The following is a 23,253-nucleotide window of genomic DNA, read 5'->3' as shown; positions in this document are numbered from 1 at the left end:
TGAAGGAGACGCACTTCCTAGTTTGGTGCTTCTCTCAGGCAAGAAACCATGGCTCTGTCAGCGCTGAATAATTCCTTCCCCCGTCATGGTTTATTTATACTAATCTGGAGTCTGGGTTTAAATGAGAAGCAGGCTTCTTCCATGCATCATCAGCTTTTAACCCACAGTATAGCTTATCCCTGGGTTAATGTGTATCCACCGCAATTAGCATTTCTTTTCTTCATTCAGACTTCTCAGCATCCTCTTTCAAAATATATATCTTTCTGGAACGCTTGTTAGAACAGCTGAAAGGTGCATCCAGAACCATGGTAGCTGACTTCCTTTGATGTTTATTTTATTTACTTATTTATTCCATGTACAGTGGTACCTCGGGTTAAGTACTTAATTCATTCCAGAGGTCCGTTCTTAACCTGAAACTGTTCTTAACCTGAAGCACCACTTTAGCTAATGGGGCCTCCTGCTGCCACTGCGCTGCCAGAGCCCGATTTCTCTCCTTATCCTGAAGCAAAGTTCTTAACCTGAAGCACTATTTCTGGGTTAGCAGAGTGTGTAACCTGAAGCGTATGTAACCCAAGGTACCACTGTATAGCCCATCTTTTCATCCAAGGAGCTTAAGGTGGTATACATGGTTCCCTTCCTCCTCAATTAATGCCCACAACAGCCCTGTGAGGTAGGCTGGGCTGAGAGGCAGTGGCAGACCATGGTCACTCAGTGAAATTCATGACTGAGTGGGGATTTCAACCCTGGTGTCCCAGGTTCTAGTTTCTCACTCTAACCACTACACTACACTGGCTCTCAAGGATGGTTTTGCACTCAGGAACCTTCTGGACTGGCAGGTGTATTCTGCAACATGCAGTTGGCACAATAATAGTGCATTGGTGGTGGGTTTATACTAGGCTGTCCACATATTATTATTATTATTATTATTATTATTATTATTATCATCATCATCATCTTCCCTTCATCTGAAGTTATCGTATTATTGCAATGTGATAAAGAGGAGTACTCTTTTCTGTTGCCCTAAATGCATTGAGATGTGATTGAACATGTTTATTGGACTCTCATTCTGGCTTTAGACCTGGTTTTGGAACAGAAATTGCCACAGTCAACCCCTGCTGAAAGAGAGATTGGGGACTGCAGCCCCATTGCTCCTCTTTGACATCCCAGTGGCCTTTTGAAACAATCAGCCATTCCCTCCTTGTGCCTAGCATGGCAGGTGGGTGTCCTGCATTGCGCTAGCTTCTGTCTGTACTTGGATGGATGACTCCAGAAGGTGATGCTGGGGAATGTTTCTCTGTCCCTTGCAATTTACACTACAGTAGTACCTCAGTTTATGAACTTAATCCATTCCGGAAGTCCGTTCTTAAACCAAAACCATTCTTAAACCGAGGCACACTTTCCCTAATGAGGCCTCACGCCGCCGGTGCCCTTCCACTGTTTGTATTCCATTCTTAGACTGAGGTAAAGTTCTCAAACCAAGACACTATTTCTGGTTTTGCCAAATCGTTCTTAAACTGGACTGTTCTTAAACTGAGGTACCACTGTACAGGGTTCCTCAGAACTTTGTTTTGGCTCCCACACTATTGAATATCTACATGAAACCACTGGGAGAGGTTCTTCAGAGGTGTAGCCTAAGGTGTCGCCAATACACAGATGACAGCCAGATCTACATCTCCCTTTCATCTCACTCAGGTGAGGCCCTTGGCACAGTAAAGTACTGGATGAGGGCCAATAAACTGAGACTCAGTCCAAGCAAGACAGGTATTATTAGTGGATGGTTCATCTGCCCAGTTAGGTGATGTTCAGCTTGCTCTGAAAGGAGCTTGCATTCTCCCAAAACCAGCAGGCTAACAGTTTGGAATCTTCTATCATGATTGGTTTGAGGCTCAGGTGGCCTTGGTGGCTCAGATGATGTTTTATCAGGCTCAGCCGATAGGTTGATCTACGAAATACAACCTCACCATGCAACAGTTAAGCACGATCTAGCAAGCACTTGGTAGCATTATTGCTTGGGTTATGCATGAGGTTCCTTTGAAAATGGATTTGAAAACTCAACTGGTCCATGGGGATTGGTAAATACAGTGGAGGCTGGCCCATTGGAATAAATGAGGCACTGCCCCACCGGCCTCATTCTTGCCTCTGCCAGCCCCCACTTGCCTGCTTTCTTTCTCAACCAGTCCAGGGAGTGGCATAGGCTGTCTCAACTTCCTTCTCCTTAGTCTCAGTATTGGCCTAGAATTCAGTAGGAAGGAGGAGGATGGGGTCAACACTATAATTATTTGACCCTACCAGTCCCACTGGGCACCTGTGTGGTGAAGACGGGGACTTTCTGGTGCTGGCTCCCTATTTGTGGAATGCAAACAGAGATGCTGGCCTGGTGCCCACTCTATGGACTTTTAGGGGGTGAGGCGAAGATCTTTGTATACTTCCAGGCCTTCTAATTTACAATAGGAATTTGGCATTTTAAAACTCTCGCACCAATTTATTTTCCCCTTGCTGTTATTACTCTGCTTTTACATTGATTATATGCTGTTGTGGTTGCGCTGCCTTTTATGTGTCAATTTGCACTGTTTATAGCTTTTTCAATTGTTTTCATTTTTTATTATATATTGTTTTGTATTTTTAATGACTTTATAAACTGCCAGAGGATTGTGTTAATGGGTGGTATAGCAATATAATTAAATAATATTTAATAAACTGAAAAGCTAATATTATGTCCTCTTTAAAAATATCAAAAGTTTCCCAGCACCAATAAGAAAGGGAAGTGAAATATTTAATTTAGGGGCAGGGTGGGGTGAGGGAGGAAATTCAGTAAAGCACTCTATTGGTGCAATCCTGTGGATATTTACTTTTTCAATGGGACTTGCTCCTTAGGAAGTATGTTAGGATTCCAGCCATATAGTGAAATGCTGTGCATACCTATTAAAACAAGTTCAAAACTTTACACAGAAATATATTTTTCTTTATTAAAATACTTGCAATACCATATCAATAGCCTGCACTCCGTTAGCATTATTCAAACTTAGACAACATAAAAGCTGAAGATGGTTAACCTCCTCACTCCCCTTGCCAATAATTACAATTTTGATTCAGAGATTTGACTGGCATTGCACCCATCCCAGATGACCAACTTGACTTGTCTTGTGTTCGTTCATTATGTTACTAATTAATTCTATGAGCGTCACATTTCTAAAAATAGGGGGGGGGGATTCCATGGAAAAAGAGTGCAATAGTTCTGACAACAATTTTCCAACCCACACCACTGCTGTCAGAGCCGGGCCATGTGCAGCTGGACCAGGAAGCAGACTTGGGGCGCGTGTTCTCCAACCCAAAAGTCCTTATATGAGCCAAGAGTGTTTCCGGCGAGAAAGTTTCCTCTCTTCACTGTCACAATGAGGTAGCTGAGCTTCCACAGCTTATTAGTGGAGGGTCCATGTCTCTCTTTCAGTGTTTGTGTTTACTATGAATGGCCAAAGTGGTGCCCAACATCTGGAGGGCCACTACCCATAAGCTCTGCTCTGCATATGAACCAGCTCTCTCACATTGCTGGAAGTACCCTGACTAGCATCAAACCTCCAGCGGGTGGGAAATAAGCCTTACTTCTCCCCCTGCCCCCAGAAACCATTCCTCCCTGAAGCTGCTATTTGCATCCAGAAGGACACTTCCATTAATGCCAGTTAATGCCCTGGAGGGAGTGGCCAGTTTTCATCAGGATGATGGCTGCAAGGTATGTGTATTAATTTGTCCCTCCTCAACCTATTGCAGTCCACAAAAAGCTCCTTATGAATAAAGCATTTTTAAAAATAAATAAATGGGGGGAACAGCAGTGAAGCAAGTGAACAGTTAGAGGTGGGTTCTTTTTGCTCTCAGCATGCCTAGGGAAGGGGCAATGATGGCTGATGCTCACGTTTTCCGTTTGCATTTTCAATCTCGCACTCTACATTTTCTCTCGTCTCCCAAGTCAAAACGTGAATTTTCAACATTCAAAGCACGGCTGTATGCAAAAGAGCATTTCAGTCATAGGCCGTTGTTTTTAAATGCTCTTAGTGTATAAGCATTGACCCTTAGTCGGATTTTGTAGGATTGGGGTGGGTGGTGCGGCGGCGTTATTTTTGCAGTAACCGAATATATTTTAGTTTATGGATGTTTTGCACCTGGAAGAAATTCTCTGGCAGGTCATAACAGTCTGTAGCTGAGACGCACCCTGGGCCAAAAGGAGCCGCACACTTTCTCTTTGAAGAAGTGCCTTGCGCTGGCTGCAGTGGAAACCCCTTTCCCTCTCTGCCTGATTGCATTACCTAGAAAAATCCCAACCTGCCCTCGGGGTTTAGATGGAACGTGGATGATGCAGCGAGGAGAAACTTCACAGTTTTAACAAGCGCCTCATAAAGCTGAAGGCAGAGCTGGCAGACGGTGTGTAGCAGGGGTCTGGCACAGCCAGGCGAGCGAGCCAAGCCTCCCAGCCAGGTCATTAGGAAATAGGGAGCTAATCATTTTTAATCACCCAAGCAGCTGAGTTGGCAAGGCGTCCCATTCATGTGCGCCTCGCTTCTACACCGTCCTGTCTCCCGTAGCCTGAAGAGTTCACACTCTTTCCCCCGAGTGACCGCGTGCTTTTTGTAGCCTCGCCATGGCAGCTGCGTTGGAAACAAGCAGGTTCTGACATTCCAGGAGCTGCCTGGGACGGGTTGGGTGATGGGTTATGAAAAGCAGGGTGGGTGAGTCTCCAGCAGGAAATTGCCACAGGGAAGGGTGGAATATGGCAGTCCAACGCATGAGCTGCTTGAGTACAGATGGTCAAATCTGCTGATTCCAGATTCTCCTTTTTCTAGTCTTGGTTCTCTGCATTTCTGTGTCAGTTTGCAAACTTTTTTGATGTGGCACCCCACCTGCCCCATCACCTCTAGCGCCAGCAGAGAAGCCGGCACCGATTTCAGGCAAGATTGTGCCAATTTCTAGCAAGATCTCCCTGAAATCCCAGGAGAGACCTTGCGCAATTTTGGTGAGCTATCACTAGAAATCGGGGTACTCTCACCCAGAAAATCAGTGCTGATGCTGGCACCACTTCTCCAATGCTGGTGGAGATGGCGCAGGCAGTAGGGGCAGGGCAGATTGAGATGAAATGGGACACACCACCCCTGCTTGCACTCCGCCTTCAGTTCAAGCCCTGGCTCAGAGTGAGCTCCTGATAATTCCTTTGAAGTTGATTCAACTGACATCATGCACTTGACCCGCCTGGGACAGGTGGGAGAGAGTTTTGGCTATGGCCTGCCAGGTGAATCCAGTGTCTGATCCCAACTGCAGGAGGGTTCAAGCAGATGTCATTCTCAGCCCTACCTGGAGGTGGTGGCTAAAGCTGGGACCTTTTGTAACAAAGGCATGTGCTCTACCATGGAAATGTGTCCTTTCTTCATTTGGAAAACCATTCGGTTTTGCCACAGCCTTTCAACTTATGGTAACAAGGATTCACGTTTTTCCACTGGTGGTGCCAATGTTGTGGAATGGCCTCCCTGATGAAATATGAGAGGCCCCATCAGTGTTGTCAGTGTTTCTTGACCATTTTAATTCTCATGCTTTTAAATTGTCTTTTTTATTTTATATTTTGATTGAAGATATTTTAATGCCCAAATGGATTTTTTTATTGGTTATTTTAATTAGGTAAACTACTGAGAAGCCATTTTGGCAAACAAGCACTGTATAAATTAATAAATTAGCATTAATTAATTAATTAATTAATTAGTTAATTTGGGGTGAAACAGATCTTCCTGAGATTTCAGAGAACTCATAAGAAAAGAAACCCAGGTTTACCTCTCCCTGCTGAGAATTCTTGGAACAAACCTGGAGGAAGTAAGTGAAGATGAAGAGAAAGGGGGTAGTCTTTGGTCACGAATTCAATTTGGTTCTCATTTAAAACTGAGCCCTCTTCATTTGCATTCTCCAAAACAATTTGCGAACCGAAACAAAGACACCCTTTGAGATTCACCCTTCTTCAAATTTTGCAATGCAGTTCTTCAGCCAAGTAATGTGTACAAAAATCCATGTGCTAGGTGCGTAATTATGCATATATTCATGAACATAACATACAAAAATGCACTGTTAGGGGAAGGTACTCTGCAAATATGAGTATATTGGGCAAAACTGAGTACAAAATGTGTATGTTCAGAGAGATTTGCACGGAAATGCTGATGAATTTTCATGAGGACTAAAAAAAACCCCTGAGACTCACTAACTGATGTGAGGAATTGAATTTAAGATTGGGAGAATGAGAAACTGAGAGAAAGTGGAACTCACAGAATTGCCCATTCCTACTTCCTCTCCCCCACCCACCCCTTTGGACCCATTCTACTTAGGAGAGAGAGAGATGCATAGCTATCTAGTTGCAAAGAGGATTTTTCGCCCCCTCCCCGACTACTTCACTTTTCCTGACTGCTTGGGCAATGCTGCCATAGCCATTGTGCTTTCAACCTAGTTTTTCATTCCCACTTTCTTCATTGTTGAGATTGTCTAATCTCAGCCGGGCAGCTACGCCGGGCATCTTCCTACCATCCGCAGGCACCCCAGCCATTGCAAAGCCCAGCCTGCTGTGCTGATCCCCCTTCCTTCGACCCGCCGTGTTTCCTGGAGAGCAGCTGGGTGGGAGACATGTGCCCTGAATCTTGCAACCCAGCACAAAAGGGGCAGGGCAGGCGGTGAACTTGTCAGCTTGCGGTTTCTCGAAAAAACCCTGAGTCATTTCCTCTGTGGGGCTGGGAAGGGAGTTGCTGGAAGCCTGGAACCACGGCGGCTGTGAAATTTCCCCTTCGCTCTTTCCCTTCCTCTGCTTGCACTTTCTCTCCCCCCCCCCCCACCTTTCAGAGGCTCCGTCCTCTCCCCCATGCTTTTTACCATCTACATGAAGCCGCTGGGAGAGACCATCAGGGGGTTTGGGCTAAGTGTTCAGCAATATGGGGATGATACCCAGCTCTACCTTTCCTTTCAAATCAGAACCAGTAAGGGCAGTGAAGGTCCTGTGTGAGTGTCTGGAAGTGGTTGGTGGATGAACGGTGGCTGACAGATTGAGTCTGAATCCTGACAAGACAGAAGTACTGTCTTTGGGGGACAGCAGGTGGGTTGTTGTGAGGGAGTCCCTGGTCCCAAACGGGGTCACTGTGCCCCTGAAGGACCAGGTGCGCAGACTAGGAGTCATTTTGGACTCACAGCTGTCCATGGAGGCGCAGGTCAATTTCATGTCCAGGGCAGCTGTCAACTAGCACCACCTGGTACGCAGGCTGAGACCTGCCCATGGACTGTCTTGCCAGAGTGGTGCATGCTCTAGTTGTCTCCCACTTGGACTAATGCAATGTGCTCTATGTGGATCGACCTTTGAAGGAAAACTACAGTTAATCCAGAATGCAGCAGCTAGACTGGTGACTGGGAGTGGCTGCTGGGACCATATAACACTGGTCCAAAATGACCTTGGCTCCTAGTACATTTCCGAGCACAATTCAAAGTGTTGGTGCTGACCTTTAAAGCCCTAAATGACCTCGGCCCAGTATATCTGAAGGAGCATCTCCACCACCGTCGCTCAAGCTGGACACTGAGGTCCTCCTCCAAGGGTCTTCTGCTGGTTCCCTCACTGCAAGAAATGAAGTTACAGGGAACCAGGCAGAAGGCCTTTTCAGTCGTGGCACCCTCCCTGTGGAACGCCCTCCCTTCAGGTGTCAAGGAGATAAAGAACTACACAACTTTTAGAAGACATCTGAAGGCAGTCCTGTATTGGGAAGTTTTTAATGTTTGATGTTTTTATTATGTTTTTAGATATGCTGTAAGCCGCCCACAGTGGCTGGGGAAACCCAGCCAGATGGGCGGGGTATAAATAAAGTAGTAGCTTCCCACTATAAACCCTTCATTCACCAACCCCTTCCCTCCCCTGCTTTTGTGTACTGGAGGCTGGTCCTATTACAGCAAATGGGGCACTGCAGCACCTAGTTATACTATGGAACTCACACCCAAAGGAGACAGCGAGAGCCACCAACTTGGATGGCTTTAAAAGAGGATTGGACAAATTCATGGATCATAAGGCTACCGCGATGGCTATGCTCTGCCTTCATGGTTGGAAGCAGTAATGCTTCTGGGAGCCACAGGATGGAGGAGTGATCGTGAGTGTGCTTGCAGGTTTCCCACAGGTACCTGGTTGGCCACTGCAAGAACAGGATTCTGGACTAGGTGGGCCATTGGCCTGATCCAACAGGCTTTTCTTATGCTCTCATGTATTGCCCCACTGGCCTCAGCCAGTCCCTGCCTGCCTGCCTCCTTGCAACAAGTCTAGGGGGTGACACTGCCTATCAGTCTCCTTCCCCGTCTCAGTGTTGCCCTTGTACAACTTCACAATGTGGAGAAAAGTAGAACTAGTGGTCTTTGCCTGCCTTTGTCTCTGGCTCCACCTACTGTTGGGCTCCCTGCCTTTCACCCCACCAGTCTTAATGGATGCCAACCACAGCTGCTTTTATGTACTTGGTTTACCTGCAGGTAAATAGTGGCTATGGATGGATAAATCAGTCAATTTCGGTTTCACTCAAATTCTCACTTTCCCAGTTGACTCCATTTCCGCGTCTGTTTGAATTTTTGGGTGTACTAGTGAAAACTAACCATAGTTTTAGTGTACGTTTGCCCTCATTGCTTAATGAAATTTTGCCAAACTTCCCCTAATGTAATGCATTTTTGTCTGTTGCTTGCACTAATATTTGCATTCCTCTAATGTACATATTCTTCTATACACCTTCCTCTAATATGCACATTTTTCTATGCAAAATTCAGAAAAGTGTCCATTTTTTAAAAGATAGCTGCATCCCAGTTTGTGTGTTGTTGTGTGCGGATTGTTGTTGTTTAGTCGTTTAGTCATGTCCGACTCTTCGTGACCCCATGGACGAGAGCACGCCAGGCACTTCTGCCTTTTGTCTTCTGTCTTGTGTTCGGATTAGGTACTTCTAATTTCAGCCTGATCCCTGGAAGTGGGGAGGGAATGAAATTGGGTTGCAGGTAGCAAAGTGTCAACTTGAGAGACACAGAAGTCAGAGTAGTGGTTCCTGGTTAGGATGGCCACTGACATGTTAACCCTGCCTCCCCCCAAAACAGGACAAAGGCGAGTGTAGATTTGCATAAAATGTACATGTGCTGATTTATATGTGTAGAAATCATTGCTATCATTGAACAGAAATACAATGCATTCTACCATATTGGAGAAGATGACTGTGATGAGGCACCTGTGTCTGCCTGCTCAGTCAGCTGTCCAGGTACTCATGATGGACGGGCAGCTTCAAGATACCTGCAGCTCTCACTTCTTAGAATTCTTTATCTTTAAACCAGATTTGACCCAGACAGCCCTTCAAACAGAGACTGGTCCTCTGCCTTCTGGCAGATCAAGACCCTAGTACTTCAGCTCCCAGGCTTCCTGGGTGTCTGACTTGGTGGTTCCAAGTCTGCCTGAGGTTCTGGAGAGACAACCGGGTAATTAGTTCAAACGAGCTATCTCTTTCTTATCTGCTATTGATAATTTGGGAGCAGGCCAAAGTTATTATCAAGCATCTCCCCCCGGTTATTGAGTCTGCCACATTTCAACTCCAGCAATGGGATGTCTTATCTATGTTGGCTATCTGTTCTCAAATATAGGCAGTTTTTTCCCTTGGCACGGTTTAACATTTTGCCTTCTAAGCTTTTAGAAGGCGGATATAACAATGTCCCGGCAAATGATAGAAGCTGCCTGTGCAACAGGGATGAGGTGGAGACAGACCTATGTCTTCTTTTTAACTGTACTTTTTACCAGGAGGCTAGAGAGGTTCTCATATACTGCCTTACATGATTTTCCCCCCCTGGTCTTCAAAATGTCTGGAGACGATTGTGCTCCAGTATTTTTATTATTGAGCAAGTTAACGACATGTAGAGATATTGCTTAAAGTCCAGTTTAAAGCCTGTGGCCCTCCAGATGTTGCTGGACTCCAGCACCCATCAGCCCCAGCCAATGAACAGCCAACGGTCGGTGATAATGGGAGTTGGAGTCCAACAACATATAGAAGGCCCCAGGTCCCCTACCTGGCTTAGGCCATCTATGATTGCCTCATGCAGCGCGTAGTTAAACCATGGAATTCACTTCCAAAGCAGGTAATGAAGAAAGTGTGGCAATTAGCTTTGGTAGAAAAATTGACTAACAAATTGACTTAAGTTTCTGAAAAGTTTGAAATGAAAGGGCACATTTGCAGTGGATTAGTATACCTTTTATTATATATACGGCTAAAGAGGATGCAGCAGAACCGCCTTTACTCCTTTATGGCTAGTTCATTCATTTGACTAAGTGACTGGAATTGTGTTATTCTGGTAGTGCTGACTTCACAATAATCTTTAATCTCATCTACTGGAAAGGGGGTAGGGTGATTTGGTTTGCTTCACTTTTTTGGTGATTTGTAGCACAATAAAACAATAAAAATAGGGGGAGGGGAAAGAGGATTGGACAAATTCCTTGAGGATAAGGCTATCAGTGGCTACAGTGACTAGATATGGGATGCTGGCCTGGATATCTCATGGGCTTTATCCAGCAGAGCTCTTCATGCGTTCTTCCTGGATGTGGGTTAGTCAGATACATTCTGGTCCCAGCCGTTTTCTGAATCAGTTATTTACCTTCCCACCCCCCATCTTTTTGGCACCACTGTAGCCAGGCGCAGTGGAAACAGAAGCTCTTGTCTCTTAGCTTATGTTCTTTGCTCGGGATTTAGGAGTCTTCCTAAGAGAGATCCTCTTTATCCTATGCCACACACGCACACGCAAGCTGCTGTTTGTGGGGAGGGGTGGCGGTGTCAAGGAATCCAGTCAGGGAGACTTCAGGGCTGTCTGTGCAGGAATATAGTCAAAGGGAAGGAGACTGGGCGCATTCCCACCCACCCACTCACTCCCCCAGCCCAGCTCTGGCAGCCGTTCAGTCTTCTTTCCTTTGCAAGGAGAGCACTGAGAGATGCTCCCCCCACCCTCCCTTCCTCAGATGAAAATATATTCTGGTTTCGAACTCTCTAATCTCTATCGCTGAAGCAGCAGCCAGGTGTCTGTCGAGGCAAGTCCTTCCTTTGAGATCTTCCCAGAATGTAAATGCAGAGCATTAGGAAGTTACGAAGCATCTCAATTAAGAGGTGATACGACTGTGATGGATGGCCAAACCACAAACCAAGGTGGGACAGTAGTGTTTCGGCTGCCACTCTTTCTCTACCAGGATAAGCCAGTCCTGAAGCCCTGGGAGACCGCTTGTCACCTGCCTACAGAGCCAGAGAAAGATGTTGGTGCCCCCTGCCCTGTTTAGCTCTTTTCTCTGTGGATCTCCAGCATTGCTCTCCATGAGCTCCTGGGTGCTGGCAAGGGTGCTGCTCGCTATTTTGTGGAAGCCTCAATGGAGACCTGAAGATGAAGAAGTGATTGGAATCTGTAAACACAGCACGCAGGTGGTGCTGTTAGTCTTGCTGCACAGAAGCCTGCATTGTTCCAGCAAGAAGGTTTGGGAGGTTCAGAGGAGCCTCAATGGAGATCCCTCAAGAGGAAGGAGGGGCAGCCTTTTGGGATTTGAGACTCATATCCTATTAGACCACCGGCTTTACTGAAAGGAATTCCATACAACCAACAGGTCTGCTTCTGTCGATACAGCATTGAAAGAGTTGAGCATATTTTACCATACTGCTTATAGTATAAGGACATTTGTTCCTTATTCGTCACACCTATTTTAATCAAATTCCCGGGCACACTAGATAATTTTTACACTTCCCTCCTTTTGTCAGACTCCACTAACGAAATCATCATCAATGTGGCAAAGTTCTGCGCCATCAGCATGCATTATTAGAAAACTAAACCTCTCTACCAACCACACTAGCATTCAAAAATTCATTCAAGTGTAATTGTGCGATAACACATATCCTAGCTTTTTTGTCGTGCTGTTAATCCCAAACTGCCTTTTGCCTGTAAACTGTAAAATGGTATGTTCTTGACTGTATTCTAGTGGCCAATCTGAGAGAGTAACCATAAAGATCAAGTGGTTCCCTTGCAGGCAGAATGGTCAGGAGCCAGTGTGGTGTAGTGGTTAGAGTGTTGGACCAAGACCCAGGAGACCAGGGTTCAAATCCCCACTCAGTTATGAAGCTCATTGGGCGACCTTCAACCAGTCACTGTCTTGTAGCCCAACCCACTTCACAGAGTTGTTGTAAGGGTAAAAAGGGGAGGTGGAAAAGCGTGTGTGAAGCCACCTTGATGGAAACTTGAGATGGAAATCTAATAAATAAACACTAGTGGTGACAAATGGGGCTAAATCAAAAGTGGGTCTCATAAATGGGTCTTTCACTCTTGGCCAAATAAGAAAGATTCAAGTCAGATAGTAAAGTGGCAATATTGCTACCAGAGAATTATTATTATTATTTACTCAATTTATATACTGCCCTAAACCTGGAGAAAATGGACATCCCCATCCCTGCCCTGACTTGGTAAATATCTAACTAGGATGCTTGCCAGGTCTATGTAAGGTGCTTTGAGGACCGCTTCCATTGTCTTCTTATGGTCCACACTACTGCTGCAGATGGGGTCGTGGTGATCCCCTGCTTCACCTCAGATGGTGTTTTGTAGGAGTAAAAGGGGAGAAAAATGGTTGCCTGTTTTATACATTTGCATAAACTGCTCATCAACCAAATGGCTCCCAGGATACTGAGTATATTTTAATCCTTGTCCGATCCTTGCGGGTTCGGTTTGTTAGGCAAAGATCAGAGAAGCCATACTAGCTGAAATTTCTGGATGTTGAGCAACTATTAAAGGAACCAAAGGCTCTTTCAAATTTACATAAATGTAAATAGATGTGCAAATAAAGGGGGGCAACTGGATTTGTATGGGCAAGAAGGCACCAGGGCTTGTGTTTTGATTTGTTCTTAATGCCATTAATGTCTTTCTCAAATGGTAGCTCTAATGCATTTTCTGTGCTGGAGCCAGGAGCTCAATCTACTCTGAAGATAGTTCCAAAATGTGCTTTTCTACAAGCTTTCTATAATCACACATCCAAAGCGCAGGCAGCATCCCATTGAGCACTTGTACAGCATCCCAAGGATGTCTGGGAGGCAAAGGCCATATTAAAGTTGACAGGCTAATGCCTCTAATGATCCCTCTGCCAACGGATAAAGTATGAAGTGAACTTGATAATATGGAAAAGCAGGGCATATGGAAAACACAGGAGAAATGCTCAGGGTGGGTTAATTGAACGGTTGTAACTGAAAAGCCAACTAAGGCACGTCTCAATATTAATCCCCATAATTTAAGCAAAGCCATAAAATGTGCACAGTACCCAATGAAAGCCAGGGAAGCAGCAGCAGCTAAGCTCTTAGAAGCAAAAATATCCTCCCTTCGAGGGGCAAGGGCAGGCTCTTTGGCAAATGAAACGTGATGATTTAAGGTCTCTGCTGGCAACTTAATGGCCTCATCCAAGGTATTGCTGTTATAGGGGCATGTCCAGAGGCAGAGCTGTCTACCCAGCCTAAATCATCCACATGCACGGAGAGCTCTAGCCTTGGTTGGGTCTCCACTAGGGATGTAAGATGGCATCATTTTCTGTTCCACTCACTCTCTGCTGCATGCAGCCCTGTTTCCATTCTGCTGCAGTTTGTCTTCTGCCAAATTGACAATCTTTGTCCCTCTGTTCCTGTGCGGCAAAATTAAGTAGCTTATGTAATCAATTATATATTATAGGGGGTTGCACTAGATAACCCTTGGGGTCCCTTCCAACTCTATAATTCTGTGATTCTGTGTTGCCATTACCTTATTCCACCCCATTCATTTCACTGCAAAGGAAACACAATGCAAATGTGGTGGGGACATAATCAGTTATATATTGATTGAGGACTGAAAACAAAAGCAACAAATACTGATTGTATTTGCTTGCTTGATTTCCATTCTATTGACCTTCAGAGACACACTGCCTCTGATGGTAGTGCCATCGTGAATGGTAGCCACTGATAGCCTTTTCCTCCACAAATTTGTCTAATTCCTCTTTAAAAGAACCCGATTCAGCATCCCTCACCACATGCATTGTAGCAAATCCAGTAGATCCACTACACCAGCTTTCCAGCAGGTGAGTTGGCATTCCTTACTGGGAGGGAGAAGGGTGAGAACAGGCAGGTCAGCACGGTGCAAATGCACTGGCAGAACCAGACCTTCTCATCCCACTAAGCAACAGGGACCCACCTGCCACAAAGCTAGTGTAGCAGCTTTGTCCAGTCTGGGAAGCCACTTCTTAGCACATCGCATAATTTGCTGTGTGATTAAATGGGCAGTGTTTGTAGCAAACATCCTTCAACCTTTCATTGTGAGGGTTAGATCAGAGCACTTGAGAAAGCTTGACACCCCCCGCGCCATCAGAGCAACCCTTCGACATCTGTCCTTTTGATGATACTTTACCAGCTTGCTTGAATTCCTGCCTAAGCATCCGAGTGCCAAACCTTTGAGTGTCAGAAGTTGCTGTCTTTTTGAAATGCCTTTGTACAGGGATGTGGGTTGCAAAATTTCCTGCAACAAAATAATATTCCAGAGAATTTTCCACTACCCGCTTTTTCCATGGAAATTTTTCAACATCTAAAAATATATTTGTTCACAAAAACAAATTGGTAACATAATAAATGGATCCTAGTGTCCTATCAGACAAATTGAGCAGTTTCAAAGATGCAATTAATTATTTTCAGGCTACTATCTGTAGAAAATGTGTGTGAGATTTCTGTGTATGTGTGTGTTTTCATTGCCCCTTCTCCCTTGAAACTTAAACTATGTATGGAGAGTACATGCTATTAGATTGTCATGTCTTAAAAGTTATTTACAAGTATTCCAATAAAAGTAATTTCCAAGTAAAGCTTTGAAACATAAGATTTTACACCACATTAATTATATTTAATTGAATTTTTAATTCCAAATGAAATAGTTCAACTACTTTTGACGATTGGAAAAATATTTGAGATATTTATATAGCATATAAAATTAACATGCTAGCTTTAAGGCACCAGGAAAATTCCTGATTTGTTTTTTTTCCTCCAGAGAACCCACATCAGTGCATTGAATACAGTTGTCTTTCAGGGGGCTGGTTGACTTATGACAGCATTATAGTTCATACCAAGGGCTGGTGTCAGAACCTGGAACCCTTGGGGAGCTGCTGTCTCAAACACTCCGTCAATGCCAACACCTGTTCTGGCACTCTGACCTGCCTGTTCACCTGGCCCAGTGGTGGCTGGTACACATTGAGACTAGTAGGGTAGAAGACAGGGAGACCAACAGTAGGTGGCACTCCCTGCTGAATTCCATAAGGGCAACAATGAGACCAAGGAAGAGGAAGCTGGCAGGCAGCTCCACCCACCCTCTGGACTGGTTGTCAGTCGGAAGGAAGGCAAGTGGTGGCACACTGGGGTTGGTGGGGCCATGCCTGATTTCCCAAAATGATAAAACTAAACCAACAGTCTAACTCAGCTGCTTAAAACCACCACTTAGCAAGGTGACTCATAAGATAAAATAACTGCTAAAATCTTATCGCTCCTCCCCGCTCCTCCCAAACACATATTTTAAGGTTCCATCTATGGATGGGGAAGGATGGTAAACTGCAGAAGTATTACAAATAATTATTGCAGTTAACAGCAATGTCCGAAACTCCCATTGTTCTAGGCGCATTTTGCAACAGGGCATTTCATTAGCACGAGCAGTTTTTGAGCCCTAGGCACAGTACTGCGCCTAAGATTTCAGATTAAAACTGCAGAGTGGAAGGAAAGGAGGACCTTTTTCTGCCTCCCCACTTCCAGCTACTCTGTGAAGACTGGAGAAGAGATCCTCTTAAGGACTAGACCATGAGAAAAATGAACATAATATTTTAACTGCAGTTCATTCATTTTCAGCTTTGTATTCTTGTTATAAAAAGTGCGCCTAGACATTCTGTTGTTGCACCCATAACCTAGGTTTAAGGTGCCATTTAGCTCCTAGCTTTCATATATCAGTTTCTAACACTGGTTAACAGTGCAATCCCCATACAGGTCTACTCAGAAGTAAGTCCACCTGAGTTCAATAAGGATTGAAGCATAAGAGGGGGGGGGGAGGGAAAGTTTTGTATCAAATTGCCGGTCCTTAAGCCATTGTTATGATTTAGATCTAGATCTATTGCAGTCTAGTCACGTGGTGAACATTTCTCATGTTTCTACCCGCTGTTTATATTTGGTATAGTTCAATGTTCGGATTGCTGATATTTGTTTAAAGTAAATAAAAGTGATTAGGAAACCTAGTGCTAAAATGTGTGTGGGGGGGGGTGTCTTAAAATTTAAACTATCAGATAAAGCAGATAAGATCAGCACTAAACAGCAGGGGGAAACAATTGGCGATAACCTTGGTAAACCACCAGCAATAAAACCAACCTGAAATGTCAACTCATCCATAGACCTTTGGGAAATTATTAATATTTAAAGAAGTGGGAGACAGGGAGAGAGAAAGGACCTCCCTCAGCAGTCCATAGGGCAGGGAGAAAGACTGAGAAGGAGGGAGAAAAGGGGTAGAACAGAGTGGGGGGGGAGGAAGTGACAGAAGGATGGAAAGGGGCGTCTCCAACCACTTTTGGTCCTTCTGCCCATCACTGGCTGTGGCCCCACCTAGAACTGGGGTGCTGCCCCAGACAGATATGGCCCACTCCTGGTTTGTGGTTACCTTGTCATCCTTGTTGGTGTTATCGTGCAGACTGACTGCTGGGACCTCTGAAAGGTGGGATTTTTGGTTTGGTGTTTTGTGACCCTGTTAAAGCTGCTCTACGAGGAAGAGAGCAGCCCAGCTCACTCCGAGAAGTGTTACGCGCAGCTTCCCAGCATCAAAGCATGTTGTGACTGAGGGAAGGCTCAACATCATCTGAGGACTCCGCCACCCGCTGCCATGTGTTATCACAGCTGAGCCCCTCAAATACCCTCATCAGAAACACGTCCGTTTCCAATCCTGGCTAGGATCTGATAAGGCCCATTGCATCTGTTCCCCATTAGGTGTTGTGTGCTTGCTTCTTGCTGAGTTGGAGAGGGCCTGTTGCACTGGGACATGGCGCATTGGCAGGATCCCATCTGGTGAAAATTAGGGAAACGATAACATCTCTTTGGGGGGGGGATGTGCGCATATGTGTGTTTTTGTTTGGCATTGGAGTCATGTTTGACTGTTGCACTGATGGAAACCATGATACTTTCCCCCCATCTTTTAAGCAGGCCCTTGTCCAAGACTTGCTGATGGAACACTCATCACGCTTCGCTGCTTCTCTCCCTCCTTTCATCCAGCAAAAACTGATGCCAAAAGTAACGGTACCCTGGACTCAGGGCTGTGGATCTGCTAGCCATTTTATTCACTCTCCAGGGGGATCCTGAACACGTTTTGGGGCAAAGCAAGGATCCCAGTAGCAGGGAGAGATGGAGCCCATCCTGCTCTCTTTGGCCTTGCCTTCTCCTGTGGCCAAAGGAGAAGGTCCCTGGCTTAACTTCGTTCACTTAAAAGAATAAGGAAGCAAGAGATCTCTGTCCGTGAACCTGAAGAACAGCTAACACTCAGAGTAGACTGCACTGGGCAAGTTAGACAGACTGACCTAGCATAATGTCACCATAGTTGAATGAGTACATGTACCTGCTATGCATACCAAAGGTGCAAGATAATAATAATAATATAATAATAATTTATTATTTATACCCCACCCATCTGGCTGAGTTTCCCCAGCCACTCTGCGTGGCTCCCAGTTGAGTGGTAAAAACAATACAGCATTAAATATTAAAAACTTCCCTAAACAGGGCTGCCTTCAGATGTCTTTTAAAAATAGGATAGCTGCTTATTTCCTTGACATCTGATGGAAGGGCGTTCCACAGGTTGGGTGCCACTACCAAGAAGGCCCTCTGCTTGGTTCCCTGTAACCTCACTTCTCGCAATGAGGGAACCGCCAGAAGGCCCTCGGCGCTGGATCTCAGTGTCCGGGCTGAACGATGGGGGTGGAGACGCTCCTTCAGGTATACAGGACCGGATTGAATCCCTGGCATCAGGAAGCAAGTGGCGTGGCAAGCTGGGCTAGAATTAGAGCAGACATGCATCCAACTTTGCAAATGACGTTCATCTATTTGAAGGTGTACTCTGTTTGAAGGGATGGCTCTTCCAGGTCCAAGATAAAGACTCAGATTCAGTGTTCTCAAACTGCCGGTGCAAGGGCTGTTATGCTATAGCATACGGGCTAGAATAATGTTTGTACAATATGATGCCTTTTTTTTAGTGATGGTTCCTGAGTGGCCACCCTAGCTAGAATCCTTGTCCTCAATGCACCCATTTTCTACTTAGGAGAAATTCTCGCATATCATGAGCCGTACCCTACACTGCAAGAGGAAAGTCTGGTGAGAAAACCAGCCAAGCCAGCCCATTACCTCCAAGGGGATAGCTTTATGTTTCTCTGCCCACCTCCTCTAAGCAGCCCCTTAACCGCTTGAACTTTAACTGACCCAACCCACTCCCCAAACTGGGTAGAGTAGTATGACAATTACATATGGGGTAAATAACAAGGCCCCAGACCAAAGTTTTCCAAAACAAAATATGCTTTTACTTAAGGCTTTGGTAAGGAAGTGTTTGAGAAAATTGTTTTAGAAACAAAGTAATTTTGTCCTTTGAGTAGTTACTCACAAGAACAAATAAATAAACAGAGACAAACCCATCCAGCTCTACCTTTTCAAGACTGCTTCCCTAATCATGCAAATACTTATCAGTTTACATCCCTCACTTTAGAGTCGTGGTCCCTTCGTGGTCCTCTTCTGGTGCCTTTCTCCTAAAGTGCCCAACTGTGATCTCTACTACAGTGGTACCTCGGGTTACATACGCTTCAGGTTACAGACTCCGCTAATCCAGAAATAGTATCTCAGGTTAAGAACTTTGCTTCAGGATGAGAACAGAAATCGCGCAGCAGCGGCGCGGTGGCAGCGGGAGGCCCCATTAGCTAAAGTGGTGCTTCAGGTTAAGAACAGTTTCAGGACCTCTGGAATGAATTAAGTACATAACCTGAGGTACCACTGTGTGTTTTAATGCTCTCTTAAGTGTTTCAGCCCTTTTTCTAATTCGTCAGGTTTCCCACTCTGCAACCTTCTGACCACCTATCTTAGTTTCTAGCTTAACATATTCAATATTTTCACATACTCTCTTCCAACTTTTTCACCAGTCAGGAGAAGGGCACAGTATTGGGTACTTTTCTATTTCCCCTTCACTGCCAGGTTTCTAGAATGAACCTTTGAGCAAAACTTCCTGAGCAAAACATGCCTTCTTAAACACTTCACCTTCTTGTGGACATTAGACTTTCCTGTAGGTTAGAGCCTTTAAAGGGAAAAAAAATTACAAGCCTAATGTCACAACCAAAGAACCAACACAAAACAGCTGAAATCCTTATTTCCTTCACATTAGCTTTCAGAAATGGTATCCCCTGACTGTCCACTCTGCCCCATTGTCTTCCTACCGTCTTGTTCCACTTCTTGGTTAGAGCAGGCTCAAATCATGATGGCCACATATCTTTGGGCTTTGGCCACAGCTACCCTGCACTTCCATTCACCCCCTGCTGCTCCTCTCTCCTTCCCAGAGCCCAGTGGTCACTGTGTGTTCATCCATCAATGGCTCAGACAGAGGACATACCTCCGTCACATTTTGACCTAATTTTGACCGTTCCGCTTTAAGAGCCCCTGGTGGTTGCAAACTGCAGATTATATATTTACAGGGCTGAGAGAAATGTCCACCACAATTGCAGTGTAATAAATGTGGTCTTAATCATATTTCTCCATTTTATTAATCTGCAGTTACATGGTTAACATGAATCTTATTTAATGCGCAATTTTTCATGGCGGGAAGAAGCCAAGGCTCTTGATTCCTTTCGGGCCAAGGACCGTCAAGATTGGTTAATTGGCCCCAGCAACTTGGTTGTGCAAACCACCCTCACTGTTTGCTTTTCTGACAATAAAAATGAGCAAAGCATTGTAAATAAATTTAGCCCCTCCCCCCCTGACATAAACCAGATCTCCTTCACTACACGTTTTTTTCCAAATTTAAAGAATCCCCACTGGAAGCTACACTCTGTAGTTCTTTCTGGATTACCTCCCTCTGTCTCTCTCAAGGTTGCAATTCGTTACCTTTAATGAGCCTTAACGCACTTTCCCTTCCACTCTGCCCTGTCACTTGCTCATGATCGGCAGACCGCTGAGAGCAGCGTGGAAATTCCTTCCAGTTTCCGTAGGAGACAGACTGTCCCCCTGATGCAGCTTACTTAGCCCTGGGGTGGCAGAAAGGAAAGTTGGCTGTTTCTGGGTGCCCAGAGCTTAATGCTGGAAGGCAGCTGTGAGTGCTGGTTTCAAACAGTCTGATCTCCAGGAGCTTAACCCAAGGAGCTGAGGCTCAGGCAGGGCAAAGTGTGAATAAATATAAACTAAAAATAATACAGTGGTACCTCGGGTTACATACGCTTCAGGTTACATACGCTTCAGGTTACAGACTCTGCTAACCCAGAAATAGTACCTCGGGTTAAGAACTTTGCTTCAGGATGAGAACAGAAATCGTGCTCCGGTGGCGCGGCAGCAGCAGGAGGCCCCATGAGCCAAAGTGGTGCTTCAGGTTAAGAACAGTTTCAGGTTAAAAACAGACCTCCAGAACGAATTAAGTACTTAACCCAAGGTACCACTGTATAGGGTTTTTTTTTAAGTGGGGGAAGAGGCAGGACATCTGAGGCCTTATATAAACCATATATTTAAAGCAGTATCATACAACTCTAAACAACCTTGGGCTTCCCCATTGAATCCTGGGAACTCTAGCTTGCTAAGGGTGGTGTGATCCCTATTCTCCTAACTGAGCTACGATTTCCAGAGTTCCCTGTTAAACCATTCTGTTTTAAGTGGTGTAATGCAGCTTTAAGTGTATGGTGCAAATGGGGCCCGAGGCCCACTACAAAAGACCCAAGGTTACCCCAAAATGCCTCAAGCAGATGCCCAGGATTGCTGGGTGCTTGTGCCAGACCTCATCTTCGCACACCCTTGCCCCATGGCAGCAACTTCCTCACTTCCCAGTGATAGTGAAACAGGCATGGCTGTGCCAACACACCTGCATGTGATCAAACTGCCAGTGACTTGCCAATACACTTGGGCAAATGCGGCAGTGCCCCACCAACTCCAGTGTGCTATCAGCCAGCCCTCCCACCCACCTGCCTGCCTGACCTACAACCCATCCCATAGTCTCAGTGCTGCCCCTTGTAGCGCTCAGCAGGGAGAAAGGATGGTGACAAGTCTAGTATTAATTGGTTCCCCCTGTCATTGGCTCTGGCGCCACCCACTGTTGGGCTCCCTGCCTTCCACCCCATAGGTCTCGGTGGGCACCAACCACGGCTGCTATAAGTGCTGCCCAAAGTGGCAACATATAAGGAGAAGCTGCTTGCTCCTTGGTGCTGTTACCATCACGCTGGCTCCTGCTCCAGCCCACTTGCAAGTCCCACAGAAGTCCTCATTTGCACAAACAGGCTTCTATGTGCCCTTGAGTGTTTCAACTCAGAGGGTGGCTGTTCTTCTTCCCCCCCTCCTCAACCCCCCCCCACCGCCTGCTCCTGTTTGTTATTCATCAGTTTACTCTTTGCCATGTATTATCCATTATTCTCCTGCTTTCAAAGAGCACAGAGTCAGATGTAAATTGTGTAACTGAAAACATATCACAGATAGGCTGCATGCAATCCTCCTGCAGGACTTGTCAAGCTTTTTGAAAACGAGCAAGGGAAGGGGAGTGGGGGACCCAAACATCAAGGCTGGTTTGCAACTGAAAGGGGAAGAGAAAGGAAGAAGAGTTTCCCATGGTTTGTATTGTCACATTATGGCAGATTTACATTCCCAAGGAACAGCTGCGTGTTGGTCTATAGTTGGGTGATTCCTTAAGGGCCAGCTTCTGCAAGAGACTCACAAGTGACAGTGAAGTTTAACAGATACAAGAAATAGCCTGAGCAGACCGGAAGACCCACTGAAGACAATAGGAATGATGTTAGCATAGCATAGCTTAGTGCCAGTGTAAGTTTCACTGGATTGCTGGTCACCTATCTGAGATGCAAGGAGTTTAGAATAGGGACCAGTCTCCCCCAGACCTCACCATGTTCTCCTTTGGGGGGGACTTACTGTGGCCTCAGTTCAGCCAGCTGCAGATGAACTGGGATGAGTGACATAAGCTGGTTTAGCGCAGGCTCAGCTGGAGATCTGCCTTTTGCAAACTCTGCTCATCCCGGCAGAACTCGGGTTTGGATTACCCATTAAGTCTGACTTGGGTGCTTTGAGTGAAGTTTGTTTATGGCTTGCTACCAAGTTTTGCTGATGCTCTTGAATGCTTAGAAGTTAAAAAGTTGTCTCTGCCTCCCTCCCCCAAGGCAAAAGGACTGAAATAGGACAGCTATCTCATAAACAACTAGAGGTTATGTCCACAGGGCATGATTAGTACCCAAGCTGGAACTTCTAAGCTTTCAAGAAGGACCATTTGTTCCTCCTTGGCCAACCTCCCTTCTCCAAACCCAAGCCTTATACTATGGCTCCGCCTTTGTCATAAATATATGAACCTGTCCATCTATCTCAGCTTAGTCTATGCAGACTTCTGCAGCTTGAAGCACTCCAGATGGTGTTGACCTCCAGCCCCAGCCAAACGTGGCCAATGGGCATAGCCAGGGGGGGCTAGGGCAGCTGCTTCGCCCTAGATCAGGGGCCGGCAATGTGCGGCCCATGGGCCGGATGCAGCCCACAAAGACCGTTTTACTGGCCCACGAGCCAACCCCTCTGTGAGTTCTCCGTGCGCTGCGCTAAACCAGCACAGTGTAGCGCGGGGACTCGCCAAGTGGCGCCAGAAATGGTTCTGCACATGCGCAGATACCAGAAATCGTGTCTGTGCATGTCCAAACGCTGAAAATCGCTTCTGTGCAGGCATGATTTTCGGCATCTGGGCATGAGCAGAAGTGATTTCCGGCGCTGTGGACATGCGCAGACGCGATTTCCCGGCATCACGCTGCTCCAGTCCGGCCCACGGGCGATCTCTGTGGGAGTGATCCAGCCCATGGCCGGTAAACCTTGCCTACCCCTGTCCTAGATCAAGTAAAACAATAGTAATACTTAACTGACTGACCAATCACGTCGGTTCTGCCCCCTCAACAAAACTCCTAGCTACGCCCATGGTCAGAGATGATGGGAGTTCCAGCCTGACCACTTC

General features: G+C 45.8%; 1 protein-coding gene across 1 annotated transcript in view; it reads left to right on the top strand.

The window, feature by feature from the left end:
• NTN3 (netrin 3) overlaps positions 1–23,253 on the top strand; it is a 114,626-nt gene that overhangs the window by 60,411 nt on the left and 30,962 nt on the right. The gene's annotated exons all lie outside the window — the stretch shown is intronic.

Source organism: Podarcis pityusensis (assembly GCF_964106645.2).
Source record: "Podarcis pityusensis genome assembly, chromosome: 14".
In the NCBI taxonomy this organism is placed as follows: Eukaryota; Metazoa; Chordata; class Lepidosauria; order Squamata; family Lacertidae; genus Podarcis; species Podarcis pityusensis.
This window is presented reverse-complemented; position numbering and strand designations above follow the sequence as displayed.